General features: G+C 42.2%; 1 protein-coding gene across 4 annotated transcripts in view; it reads right to left on the reverse strand.

The window, feature by feature from the left end:
- The window catches only part of MDFIC (MyoD family inhibitor domain containing), a 280,871-nt gene that overhangs the window by 43,808 nt on the left and 223,008 nt on the right, over positions 1–14,055 (reverse strand). The gene's annotated exons all lie outside the window — the stretch shown is intronic.

Raw genomic sequence — 14,055 nt, forward strand, 5'->3', positions numbered from 1 at the left:
TTAAAATAAACAGCGTTTATTAATGCAAAATCTTTATTCCAAAAAGAAAAAAAGCTGTTTGCTGTAACTGACTATAAAGTGTGAGCTGGCGTTTGGCTTTAATTTGTTAGTATACATTTAACATTCATTCATCCTGAGTTGTCTCATCATCTAATGATTGGTAAGCTGCAATATTTTACATTTCTGTTTTTGGGCTTAATAACACGTTAACTAAAACAACGTGTCCTGTAACCTTACACAGCATTATTATTCTTTGTGTGGAGGTATGTTCATTGGCTTTCAGGGTCATTGGCTTTAATTGTCAAAATGGTCAAGCTGTACAAAATGTGCTCCAAATGATTAATGGTGCTCATAAATATCCTGTAAACAACTAACATTCAATTGAGTTGATTTACTAGAGGCTAATAGGCTGCTCACTTTGCAATGGAATTTTTCCTGAGCGTGAATGAGGTAAAGCTTTGCTGACTTCCATCATCCAATCCCATGCAAGCAAAAATATGTTTTTTTTTTTCCTTGCATGTGACTGGGCATTCTTTGTAAAGTAAATTTTCATTGCATTCACTAAGCAATTTACTTTTTTGCACTTTTAGTAAATCAACTACAATATTTCAGCTGGCTTTGGCAACATTTATAAAAAAACTACTCATGGAACATGGAAGAGGGGGGAAGGAAATGGGACTTTATATGAATCATACAGCCAAGGAGATGACATGACAGGGTGTGTCTGGTAGGTAGTACATAATTAGTAAGAACCACATATGTTACATTGTAGGCAAAGATAAAAACCAAACTCATTGACGTGTGTCTCCATAGTATAGAGATAATAAAATCTTGGTTAAATTGGTACTCTCCGGTAAGCATAGCATATGTAATAGTGATATGATAATGTTCTTGAATTGTATTCAAAAGGGGTATCTGAATGAACATTATCATAGCACTATTACAATTGCTAGGCTTACTGGAGAGTACCAATTTAACCAAGATTTTATTATTTCTATACTATGGAGACACACGTCAATGAGTTTGGTTTTTATCTTTGCCTACAATATGAACATACATGTTACCTTGCCATGCCATTATCATATTATTTGTATGGAATAAACTATATGTATTCTATCTACTATTTATACATTGTGCTACTATGTAACATATGTGGTTCTTACTAATTATGTACTACCTACCAGACACACCCTTGGCTGCATGATTCATATAAATTCCCATTTCCTTCCCCCCTCTTCCATTTAATAGGGATGGAGGCATTTGTTCCCATCTGTTCAAAGCCTCATATAAAGTCCCAACTGCTTCCTTTTATTTATTTCCCATGGAATATATATATATATATATTTTTTTTTTTAAATCAGCTAATTTGTATTTTTATAGACAACAATCCAAACTCACATAGTTCCTAGTTTAGATTTTTATCAAAAAAAAATTAGCTGATTTAAAAAGTATTTACATTTTATGAAAAAAGCTCTGAATTCTTAACTGAATTTAAAGACTCATAGTAAAAATGAATGAAAATGCAGGGGGGTTTTTAAGACCTATTCACATTATACGTGTGTTAACACACTTGTGTAAATGTAACTTTATGCTTTACTGCAGCTTATTCACTGTTAACACAGTAAATATTGGGCATGTGCATTGTGGTGTGCTGTGCACTGCTGTAACTGTTTATTGAGGTGCCATTCAAAACAAATGGTTCTGCATTGCACCCTGCTGTGTGCATGCTCAGAATTACCAGATCCGGATGGGCCATCAAATTTACATGTCCTTGCATAAAACTTCAATGTAGTTGAACAAAGCTTTTAACAGTGAGTGGCTTCCCCCCTTTTTTTTTTTTGTTTCATACATATTTTATTAAAGTTTTCACGTACAGTACAGCAAATGTTTACATGAATAACATCGTAAAAATATTAGTGCAAACAGGAATCATAACAAAACATGGCACTTGAAAAGGACTCCGTCTAGAGTCTATATATACCTTAGGATCCGAGGGAGTCAACTTGTCCCTGTAGTTATACCCACTATGTTATCCTTCATATAAGGTTGTTGTAGGGCGTAACCCTAAACTATTTAACACTTAAGAACTAGATATATAGGAGCACTACTGGTCAGGTCTATTATAATTTCTCATGGGGAGGTGGGAGCAAAAGCAGATAAGATGTTTTTTGTATTGATCCCACCTTCCTCATTTGTGTGGGGCAGGGAAGGGTAGGGAGGAAGGGCGGGGAAGAAGAGAGGAGAAGGGAGAAAAAAAAAGGGGGGATGGGACGGACAGGGGCGGGGGTAAGGGTACTGAAAAGAAAGAAAAGATAAAGCAGAAAAGAGGGAGGAGAGGGGGTGGGGCGACCACCAGCTACCCTCTCTATCTCCGACACCTCAAATGATATACTATGGTTCATGACGAGAAGTCAGAATAATGTCACGTCTCCTGCTCATGAGACATGTCAGTCGTTTTGTCGTATCAGCTCTTGGTAATCTTGGGATTGTTGGTAGGTGTGTCAAGCCGCCCAAATGGCTGAGTATTGAGAAATTTTATCACGAGTGTTATATATGAGCTCCTCCATCACTGCAACATGGCGGATGAGAGATGTCCATTCCCTCATAGAGGGCGGAGATGTAGATCTCCAGTGGACTGGTACACATAGACTAGCTGCGTTGATCAAGTGCATAGCCACCAACTTGAAGTAGCATTTTCTGGGAATTTGTGTGTGATGTAGTAAATATTGTGCCGGGGTGAACTCCAGCGGGAGTGAAGTAATCAGGGTTGTCGTGCCATGAACCTTACGCCAATACGGCTGGATCAGGGATCATGTCCACCAGATATGAAGAAGAGTGCCCTTCTCTACTCCGCACCTCCAACAGCGGTCAGGCACCGCAGGTATAAATTTATGTAGGATATCTGGCGTTTGGACCACTTGGTTTTGATTTTGTATCCATTCTCCTGTGTCGCCACATTTAGAGAACCCTTGTGGAGATATACATGAATTTGGTCCCAAGCGTCCTCATCCAATTGCACATTCAGAGCAGATTCCTAAAAAGCGTGGTCAGCGAGTATTGTAGCATAGCACCAAACATCGAGGCGTAGAGAGCCGAGATGACATGGCTTTGGGGGGATGATCTGGTGCAGCGAGACTCAAACACCGTTGTGTCCCTAGTAAAGTGTGCTCTACGAGTCGGGTTATCTAGGTAATGTTTCAGTTGCAAATATGACCAGAAAGGGAACTTTGCTGTATTGGATAATTCAGCCATTTCTTTGTGGTTTTTGAACCTCCTTCTCCAGAAAAAGTGTCTTGCTTGGATTTCCCTATGTGGCCATTCTGCTGCCAAGAAATTCCTGGCTAGGCCTGGGATAAAAGTCGGGTTGCCCCTAAGGGGGGTGATCGGGCATTCCTTAGATGAGAGTTTGTGTATGGTACATGCCCTGTCAAACGCCTGAAGGGTAGCTCCAATTAGAGGGTGGGCATGTATATGGGGGGGTATGTTTTCTTTTGGGAGCCATGGTACCATACCTAATTCCGCCTGGGAGACTAGGTATTCGAGCCCGACCCACCCTTTGCATCTTTCATGGATCTTCCAATCCACCACCCTTGTCAGGTGGACTGCCCAATAGTACCTTTGGATGCCTGGGAGACCAATCCCCCCAATCGACTTTGGCAATACTAGCTTAGCCCATTTGATTCGTGCGGGTTTGTTGCCCCATAAAAAAAATCTACACATGATCCTATATGCCGCAAAAAATTAAGGTGGCAATCGGATTGGTATTGTTTGCATCTTGTAAAGCAAGGAAGGATTGTCATTTTTAGGATTGAAGCATGCCCGAACCAAGAGATTGAGGGTACATGCCATTTCTGAAGGTCTCGATGCATATTCTCTAATTCTGCTGAAAAGTTTCTAGTATAGAGTTCTGATGACAGGGAGTTTTATGCCTAGGTATGTGACCGCGTCTGATTTCCATTGGAAAGGAAAGTTCATCTGGCATTGTCGCATAAGGTCGGAAGGTAGGGAGACATTCAAAGCGAATTACTTTAAGTAGTTGATTTTCAGGTTGGAGATGTGTTTGAATTGCTCAAGAACTGACAAGAGGTTTGGTAGGGATGTTAGCGGGGAGGAAAGAAATAAAAAGACGTCATCTGCGAACGCTGCTATTTTAAATTTACGGCCTCGTACTTGTATTCCCTTAATGTCTGTGTGCTCCCTAATACAACGGAGAAGGGGTTCCAGGGTAAGGACATAGAGAAGGGGTGATAGGAGACAGCCCTGTCTCGTTCCGTTGTGGATAGAGAAGGCGTTCGACAAGTGGCCATTAACTCTAACTCTTGCCCTTGGGTTGGCATATAGGGACAGAATGAGTGCACACATTTTGGTGCCAAGACCCAGAGCTCCCAGTACTTCACCCATATAGTCCCAGGCCACTCGGTCGAACGCCTTCTCTGCATCCATTGCAAGAAAGAAACACTCCCCTTGGGTAGAAGTTAGCCAGTGGTGGAGGCTCAAGGCTTTGGTAGTGTTGTCCCTGGCTTCTCTACCTGGGACAAAGCCTACTTGGTCCAATCCCACCCATTTCTCTATCTGGGACAAAGCCTACTTGGTCCACTCCCACCCATTGTGGTATATATTGGGACAGACGCATTGCTAAGATTTTTGAAAAAAGCTTAACGTCCACATTAAGTAAGGATATTGGACGATATGAGGCAACATTGGCGGGGTCCTTTTCATCTTTAGGAATCACCGTGATATATGCTTCCAGTAAGGTGGTCAAAGAATAGGGAGTTGTTGACAGCGAGTTAAAGGCTTTAAGAAAGCTTGGGGCAAGGAGGTCTGAGAAGCATTTGTAGTACTGGGCCGTGAATCCATCGGGGCCTGGGCTCTTGCCCGGCTTTGTAGCCCTCAGTGCCGTACCCCATTCTTCCAAGGACAGAGGCGCCTCAAGGTCATGTATAGCCTCATTGGTTAGAGGGGAAGGACTGTATCGACTTAGGAATTCTCGTATCAATTTCATCCTTTTGTCTGCTCTAACAGAGTTTGGTTAGTCGGGGGGAATGTTATATAGTTCGCTATAGCTTCATTTTGGGTGTGTGTGTTCAGTGTCAGTTACATGATGCACTGTGGTGATTAGCGTCTGGTTCTGTGTGGCCCTAGCCAGACGTCTACCTGGTTTGTTGCCTTGTTCATAAAACAAGCGTTGCGTCAGCATGTGTCTTTTATGCGCCCTTTTAAAGAGTTCTTCCACTAAGAGGGCCCGAGCCCCCGCTAGTTCCTGTGCTAAGTGGATTGCATGTGAGTGTTTGTGTTGAGCTTCTAGGTCATGTATCTTGGATGATAGATCTTTTATCAGCTTTTGATGTTCTCTTTTCCTCCGAGCTGCAATGGAGAGCATGTGTCCCCGTATGACACATTTGTGCGCCTCCCACTGAGTCAGGTGAAAAATGTCAGGCGTGTTGTTGAGGCGAAAGAATTCCTCAATATGTTGCCTGATAGTGGCCAGGTCCCCAGGGTCTGCCAGAAGTCCTATTATCCAGATCTTGGAGGAGACCTCCCTGTAAGGGAAAAGTAGGGTCATTGTGCCTGGGTGGTGGTCTGAGAGTACCATCCGCTCTATAGTAGCATTGTGTAAGTACGAAAGGTCGGATTGGCGTATAAAGAGATAATCCAATCTCGAATAGCGGTTGTGTGGTGGGGAGAAAAAAGTGTAGTCCCGCCTGTCGGGGTTTAATGTTCTCCATGTGTCATGGAGGGTAAGGGAGGCCAGTTGTCGCTTGGCGTAAGGCCGAGAAGGGGAGAGAGGAGGTACCAGAGGAGGTGTCCAGCAAGGGATTTAGGGCCACAATGAAGTCCCCTCCAAGAATCAAGAGACCTCATTGAAAGGTCTCCAACTTGAGTAGGGTTTCCCGGATAAAGGGTATTTGCTTAGAGTTGGGGCAATAGATATTGGCTAAGGTCACCGGTCTATTCTTCCATATACCTTTTAAAAAAAGGAATCTGCCCTCTGGATCCAGCATCTGGTCATTAAGGGTAAATGACAATGACCTAGATAGCAAAATCGAGACTCCCTTAGTTTTCGACTCAGCAGAGATTGCATGGAAGACTGTGGGAAAACGACGGTTGCATAATCGGGGGATGTTGCCTAATTTAAAGTGCGTCTCTTGTAAAAAGACAATTTGTGCCTTCGGTGTGCTTCTGCTAGAACGCTGCAACGTTTTTCAGGCACTTTGAGGCCTTTAACGTTTAGAGAGTACACCTTGAGTGAGAGAGGAGCTGAGAATTCTGTAGAATTGAGTATATTGAAGCGTTTCTGGTGCAGATAGACCGAGAGAGTCTGCAGTGGTGTGGAAGAATAGAGCACTAGGAAGATAAAGAACGTGAGAGACCAAGAGAGAGGAAGGAAAGAAAGAAGAGAATGAGAGAGAAAGAAAGAAAAAAGGGGGGTTTTAGGAAGTTGACCTAACTAGTTTATTCCGTCAACCGGAGAATTGAAAACACCGTCTCCTTCAAACTAAGAGAGACGGGCGTAACTAGTTGTCCATCTAAGAGAGATTGGGGGTGAAATATGGGGAAACGGAAATCCGGCTGGATTCAAAGGGGAGCCTGCCTTGCTGAGGTGGAGAAGGGGTTAAACACCGAAGGGCGAGTTTAGATAGATGCATCCAGAACCTGAACAGTAGACCAGTGTAAGGAGTGGAGATCAAAGTTACCGCTATAAGGACCCAAAAGCTCTGGAGCACGCCCACCTACAGCTAGGTGTGCCCCATTTCCAGAGCCCCTCGGTCCCCAGTTCTAGAGTGAGGTAGGAGATTAAGTGCTTTTGCAGTTTCAACAGCCAGAGGGGGAAGGGAGGAGCCCAAGAGGTCGTCCAAGTTTACTGAGGGCTATATTATTGCCCTTATGGCCCCCAAGTCCTTATGAAAGCTTCTAGTGCCTATACCACAGTACATATTTAGTTCCGTCTCCCACTCCCTCCCCCAAGACCGGGAAAGCAACAGTCAGGAGAAATAAGATGAACAATAACAATAAAAACAGTAATAAGAAGATAAATTTAACAGATATAATATTGTGCAACCCGCCATACCTCATTATAATTGAGAGCTGAGGGTATTGGCCCCCGCCCCCCCAGAGCACCCCTATCAGGAGTCTCTCCGGAGAGGCAGAGGACAACCCAGAAGCTTTGTTAATAAAGCCAGCATTTTCTGGTGCCCCTGGACCTAAAGGTCTCGTTGTACCCCGGGGGTAACCTGCTAAACACCATAAGGTGTTTCTCTAGCGACTCTGTGTCCCGTATATACGCAGCACGAGGTAGGGCATACTGTCAGCAGTCTGTTTCTGTGGTTATTTAACCATACATTAAGACCGGCATATCTAACTGTAAAATCTGCATCTCTATAAATAGTATTCCTCTGCCCTTGCTGCATATTAGTTCCAAATGAGTTGGACGGGTAGGTGCGTATAACATCCCCTCATCATGAGCCTCTACTACCATCAGTCTATGCCCCCTTATGCCCTATGGCGTTCTGGTGCCAGGAATACCCCTGTAATAGACAAAGTGAGGTATTTTGTTGATCACAGCATCATTTGGTTTGCCGTTGTAGGGACCCAAGCCTGGGTCATAAAAGGCAGCTTCCTCTAGCTAGCTCCCCTGTAAATCAGGATAAGTGGTGAAGCTTCAAGCCCTAGACTGTCATGCATATCAGGAATTTATATTTGGGTCTCAATCTTCATTCACACTGGGATCATTGTGGGTGCGAGAGACCAAGTGATCCATTTCCTGATGTGGCATAGTGTCCATGAGGGTAGCGCCTTCCTCATATGGCAAGTCTGGCTCACACAGAAAAAATAAAAATACAAAAAGTACAGAAACAACACGGGGGGAAAGGGGAGGACACCACGTGTGTATCGTTCTTCATATGGCAAGAGGGGGACATATGCTGCTTTGCCCAACAGGGCCTGCAATGTAAATAAGGTAGGGATGTGGTTCTGGTGGGAAAGAGTTGCTATCAAAAGGGGGATCCAATGTCAGCTCACCTGACCATGCGATCTTTGTTTAGCAGTCTGTCTTGCGTCTAGCTGAGGAAGGGGATGCACGTGGACTGGCATCTGTCTCCATGTCACCTCGAGCCCTCAAGGAGGAATTGGATGTGGACCGCCTGCGCCTCTGTCTGTGTCTCTCTGCGCTCAGGGGGTGTCCTCTGGTTGAGTCGGTATCCAGGGTTCATGTTCTAAGAAGTGGCCATACCAGTCAGGCACTTGTATCACGGGGATGCCCAAGGTATCACAGAGGTTGTTAAGGTCTGCTTGTAGGCAGAAAGGGAATTTCCATCTGTATGTGATACGTCTTTCCCTTAAGGCAGTTAGAAGAGGGTGCAGGTCTCTCCTATGTTGAAGAGTGATGGTGGACAGATCCTGAAAAATCTGGATGGGGGCTCCCTGATGTTCTAGCTGATTATAGTTTCTTGTGAGTCGCAGAATGTCCTCTTTTTGGGAGAAATTAACCAGACAGCAGACAGTGTCCTTAGGTGGGCCAGTTTTCTAAGGGCCCTATGGCACCGCTCCATCTCCACTGGTGCGTCTGGTGGTCTGCCTAGTAAGGTATTAAAGATGGCCCTGTAACTGTGGACCCTTCACAACTTCTGGTATCCCCCTTACCCGCAGGTTGTGTCTGCGACCTCTATTGTCCAAGTCCTCCATGTGGCGATGCATGTCGATCAGATGCTGGCAGTGGGTGCTGGTTACTTGCTGTACTTGCTGAATAGCAGCGCCATGCGCCTCAGTCACTGCTTCCACATGTCCCAGGCGAGTAGTAACCCCTCTCAAATCAATCCTCAGATCTGAAATCGCCGCTGACAGTGTGTTTTTGATGTCGAGGGCTACCATCTGCAGGTCTGCTAGGCTAAGCATGTGGGAAGAGGGAGATGTCTGCATGTCTGCGTGGAGCGCCGCAGGGGTGTCAGACATCGCGGGGCTCCATGCACTACGCTCCGGGGCTTGAGATGAGGCCTGCGATGCCACCTGTTACATACATTGCCGGTATACTCCCCCTCAGCTGGGCGGCTGGGTCTGGTTGTGACCGGGAGGAAGAGGAGCCTTTCCCCATCATATTCGGTCTTCAAGTACTGCTGTCTCCCGCTAATTATAGCTGGTGTTCAGTCTCTGGACGGCGGAGCTCTTGCACTAGGCTGTCATCGCGCTTGGCCACAACCCGGTTTCCCCTTTTTCTTGTGAACCAATAGCTGAACAATTCCAATTATTCTATTCCAATGTATAGAACCTCCCACTACACCACTGCCCCATGGCCCTAAAGGGAAACACACCCTGAAGTATTCAAACTTTGCCACAGAACATAGAATCCAGGGCCGGAGAGGTTCACTACCCAATATTGCAAATCATTTACTCTACTGAACTGACCAAACATTTTTTTGCAGCCTTTAATTGTTTTTCATTATTACCCTCCTTATTTTTTTTACAGACCTACCTCCTTTCTTAATGTTGATTTAAAAATTTTCACTAAAATTATCAAAAAGATTACACCCTATGCTTGCAGATTGATGAGCCGAGACCTAAATACACTGCCTAGTATCTGAAAAAAATGGAGGCCTTCCTCTATCTACCAATAACAGGGTTACTTCGGACTATATGCATTGAACCCTTCTAAAAATTGTCCTCCCCAACATGTTTAACAGGATAAGAACGTTGCATCACAAGCCCTTGTGAAGAGTGAAGACCGAAGGCCTCCTATTGATCCTTTCTAGATTACCATTGGTATGCAAGAGTGCCCCCTTCTTCCCCTTTTCTTACATTTATTTTAACCCTAGAACTATTTCCTACTACAATGAATACTCCTACAGACCTTTAAAGGCATCAAAGTACACAGGAGGGAATACTAGACTGAGGTGTTTGCAGGTGATTTGCGCCCGTTTATTGTGAACCTCAAATTAGGATCCCATACCTTCTTTCAGCATATAAACAATTCAGCTACATTTCCAACTTCCAAATAAACTTTTTAAAATCCATTGTCCTAAACATCAACCTCGCAAACAAGCTGTTTCCATGAAAACACACCTTCCATTTGAAATGGTCCTACAACACTGTAATCTATTTAGTTATACAGATTCCATCTAACTTATTCAAAGTAAGTTTCCCCTTCTTTTCTACAAAAAATAAAATCTGATCTTCTCCCATTGAAGGGTTTACCCTGCCTCAGTTTGGGAGACTAACTTTCATTAGGATGTATGTTACACCAATAAATAAATAACTCTACTTAATACAAGTAATACCGATTTGCTTTCTGCATTTATTTCTGAAGAATATTCAGATTCCTTGCAGTAAATTCACATGGGAAGATTTCATCCCAAGACTAAAATACTCCTTGATGACAGCCCTTAAACATAAGGGTGGATAGGGAGCCCCAGACTTCTATCTCTATAACCTAGCCTGTGTTTTTATGTGCCTGGAGTATTAAAATGGTCACAACTCCCTAAAAAGCCTAGGTCAGCATGAAATAACACCTCAACTAGACCCCATCAGGGACCCACCCATGGCTGTCCAAGCCTCAATCCTGCAGTTAAGCAGTAAGATTAAAGAGTAACAGACAAGTTTAACCTACTCCAAGTCCTCTCATACCGCTTTGGAGAAAAACAGACTTTCCCCCTGGTGACGTGATAATATAACGTAATATATAGTAACGTAATGTATGCCTTTCTATCTAACAAAAACTTCAAACATCCCCCACTGGTCTATGATACTGCCTCATATGGGAAAATTCTCCCAACAAGAGAGAATCATCTGAACACAACCCTCCAATATGCCTCTGGTCCTATCTGAAAATTAGAGACCACATAATTAACAACCCACAGAGACATAACTTACTCCAATACGCCTTTATAAAAATAAAAAAAAACTACACATTAGGATAAAGCAGGAATGAGACTCAAAGTTCCAATTTAATGGCAACCAATTAAGCAATATTTACTCCTGGCACATAAAGGTTTCATTAACACTAAGTTCCCAGAATCTTCCTACAAACTTCTTTCTAGGTAGTACAAGACCCCATAAAAACTAGACAGCTTCTTTCCAGAGGCTTCAGATAATTGTTGGAGCTGTAACACAGAGCTAGGGTCAATACTTCACATTTGATTTTTAGCCCTTTTGGACAGCGGTTAACTACTAAATCTCACAGATCCTGATGCACCAGACCTCCAATACTTTCTTCCTTCCCCCTTATGGAGTTCTCTTTTCCCTAAATTTCTATTAATCCAAAATTTCATTTTAACAATACCACTACGAACAAACAAGATGCTAGGAAACCTCTGTATATTATGCCTTGGCGCATAGAGTAGCCTTAGTATCTCAGAGATCCTTTCTCATAACGTCAGGTGTAATCACCACTCAACTAATAAGTTCCAATTTATCATATTCTGTTTATGTGTACTTGAAAATTACTTGGCCTGTAAAACCTTGTCCACCTCACCTATTGTACATCAAACCCATATACAATGCTTGTGTGCCCACACTCAATCTTGACATACTCCAAATTTTGTGTTCTATGTTGTTTTGTTCTTTACGTTTTCAATAAAAACATACTGTATGTTTAAAAAAAAGATAAAGAATGGAATAAAACAAATAATACCTAAAATTTTCTGGAAAGCATAACATTAAACACTATTAAAGTGTATTGATGCCCCTTTTTTTGTTTTGGATAGAATGGGTAAATGTTAGAACCCCTCCCAGGTTTTACTGTTATCCAGGGCTCCGTTAGTGAGATTTCTCCTCACTTTCTGTCCTAGGGATAATCTTTTCTTACACAAGAAACAAAGGGAATACCTGTAAAAAAGCTAGAGTTCCTCTAAAAAAAAGAAATAAATAACACCTTTTACTGCTGTCTGTGATGCTGTTAGATAGATTAAATTTCCCCTCACTTTCTGTCTTCCTGGGACAACCAGACAGGAAGTGAAGAGATCTCTCCAATTGTGCTTGCATGGCAGTAAAACCTGATAGGTGTTCTAATGAAAATAACATCTTGCAGCATAGCTCACAGGTAACTGTATTTCTAAAAGAGGAGTGGGATTTTAGTATTTTTTTTAATTCTAAAACTATTATCCTTCATATATAAAGATCCAACACATTAATTGTCACATGACCATGGATTCAAGTAAAATGGGCATTTTGTTTTATAACAGCGAATAATTAGGAAAAGGGTGGGAGGGGGTTTGCTAATATCCTGGAGCTGTGCTTTGAACATAAACCTAGCAGGCATTTTCTCAGCTGCCAGCCAGTCTTCACCACCTCTAGTGCCTTATTACCGATTATAATAGAGACTGCCCTTTAGAGTAAGAGGCCACCATAGACGGTGAATATGGAAGCTGATCACTATATTGCCCTGTACACACGGTCGGATTTTCCAATGGAAAATGTCCGATCGGAACGTGTTGTCGGAAATTCCGACCGTGTGTGCGCTCCATCGGACATTTTCCATCGGATTTTCCGACACACAAAGTTTGAGAGCAGGCTATAAAATTTTCCGACAACAAAATCCGTTGTCGGAAATTCCGATCGTGTGTACACAAATCCGACGGACAAAGTGCCACGCATGCTCAGAATAAATAAAGAGATGAAAGCTATTGGCCACTGCCCCGTTTATAGTCCCGACGTACGTGTTATACGTCACCGCGTTTAGAACGATCGGATTTTCCGACAACTTTGTGTGACCGTGTGTATGCAAGACAAGTTTGAGCCAACATCCGTCTGAAAAAATCCTAGGATTTTGTTGTCGGAATGTCCGAACAAAGTCCGACCGTGTGTACAGGGCATAAGAATATTAGACACCACAGTTTTTGGGAGTCACAGGTTGCTGTAAAGGAAAAGCAAACTGGCTTTCTGGCACCCAGAGGGACTGTGATACAATGTGTCAGTGTTCAACTTTTTATCCTGACCACACAGAAAACAACTGTTATGTTTATGTACTGTATATTTTATATAAGAAAACACGTTTAAAACAACAAAAAGGAATGTAATAAGCTGGATGGATATTCTGACTGACCAGTACAGAACCTCCTTCATTGTTGAAGTGGATATTTAGCCTACTTTTTATGCAATGGTGACCCATATATTGAGCATATATTAACATGACATTCTAATCCAACAAGGGATTAATGTCATGTGATGCGTTTAGTTTATTTTGATCACTGATTAAGAAGTAACACACATCACTAGTTATACTGGCTGCCAGGTTAAAACATTTTAATTTGTGTTATTAAATTAACTAGATGATAAACCACAAATTATGACAATTATAAACTACAGCTATGCACAGAGGTTTTGGAATTATATTACAAATTAATATGAAATTTAATTTGTAAGAGGTTATTTCCCATAAAACTAAGAGGGTTACAAATAACAATAATTCTTATAAACCTAAGATGCTTTATAACTGAAATACATACACTAAATAATGGAGGCTATCAGCTCTAAATGTTTCCTAACAGACTGCTGTAACATTAATGATCTATTATTCTCAATAAGTAGTCTTTCTTGTGGGCACGTGACAGCTTGGAAAACTAGACTAAAGACCATTTGGCATTTTCAGAGGTGTAACTTGTGCAAATTCAGCTCTACTGGGAGAACAATGATATCTTCAGTCAGAGATATAAAAGACACAGCGCATTGTTGGACTTATGACTTGTTTTGAATTATTCATATTTTGCCTGTATATTCAAGAAATTTTTACAAACTCTGCATTTTATGCTACATAATCGCACATATTAAACGCACAAAGAAAATTTTTGACAACCTTTTCTTTCAAAAAGTGGCATTTTAATGTTAACTTTCAGCATTTGCTATATCATTCTTAAGAGACTATTCCCTTTTACAAAAGATCCCATTTTACACTCTTTCGTACAAGCAAAAAATTGTATTCTTAGTATTCAGCAACAAATGCAATACATGTCAGAATGTAAAATAACAGTGGTGTGAACGCAGAACATCAGCACCAAAGAAAGGCTATACGCCCCGTTACCAAGAATTCTTAATTTTCTGTACTTTATAAGAAAAGATTCCCATTTGACA

The sequence above is a fragment of the Aquarana catesbeiana genome, linkage group LG03 (genome assembly GCF_042186555.1).
Source record: "Aquarana catesbeiana isolate 2022-GZ linkage group LG03, ASM4218655v1, whole genome shotgun sequence".
Taxonomy (NCBI): Eukaryota; Metazoa; Chordata; class Amphibia; order Anura; family Ranidae; genus Aquarana; species Aquarana catesbeiana.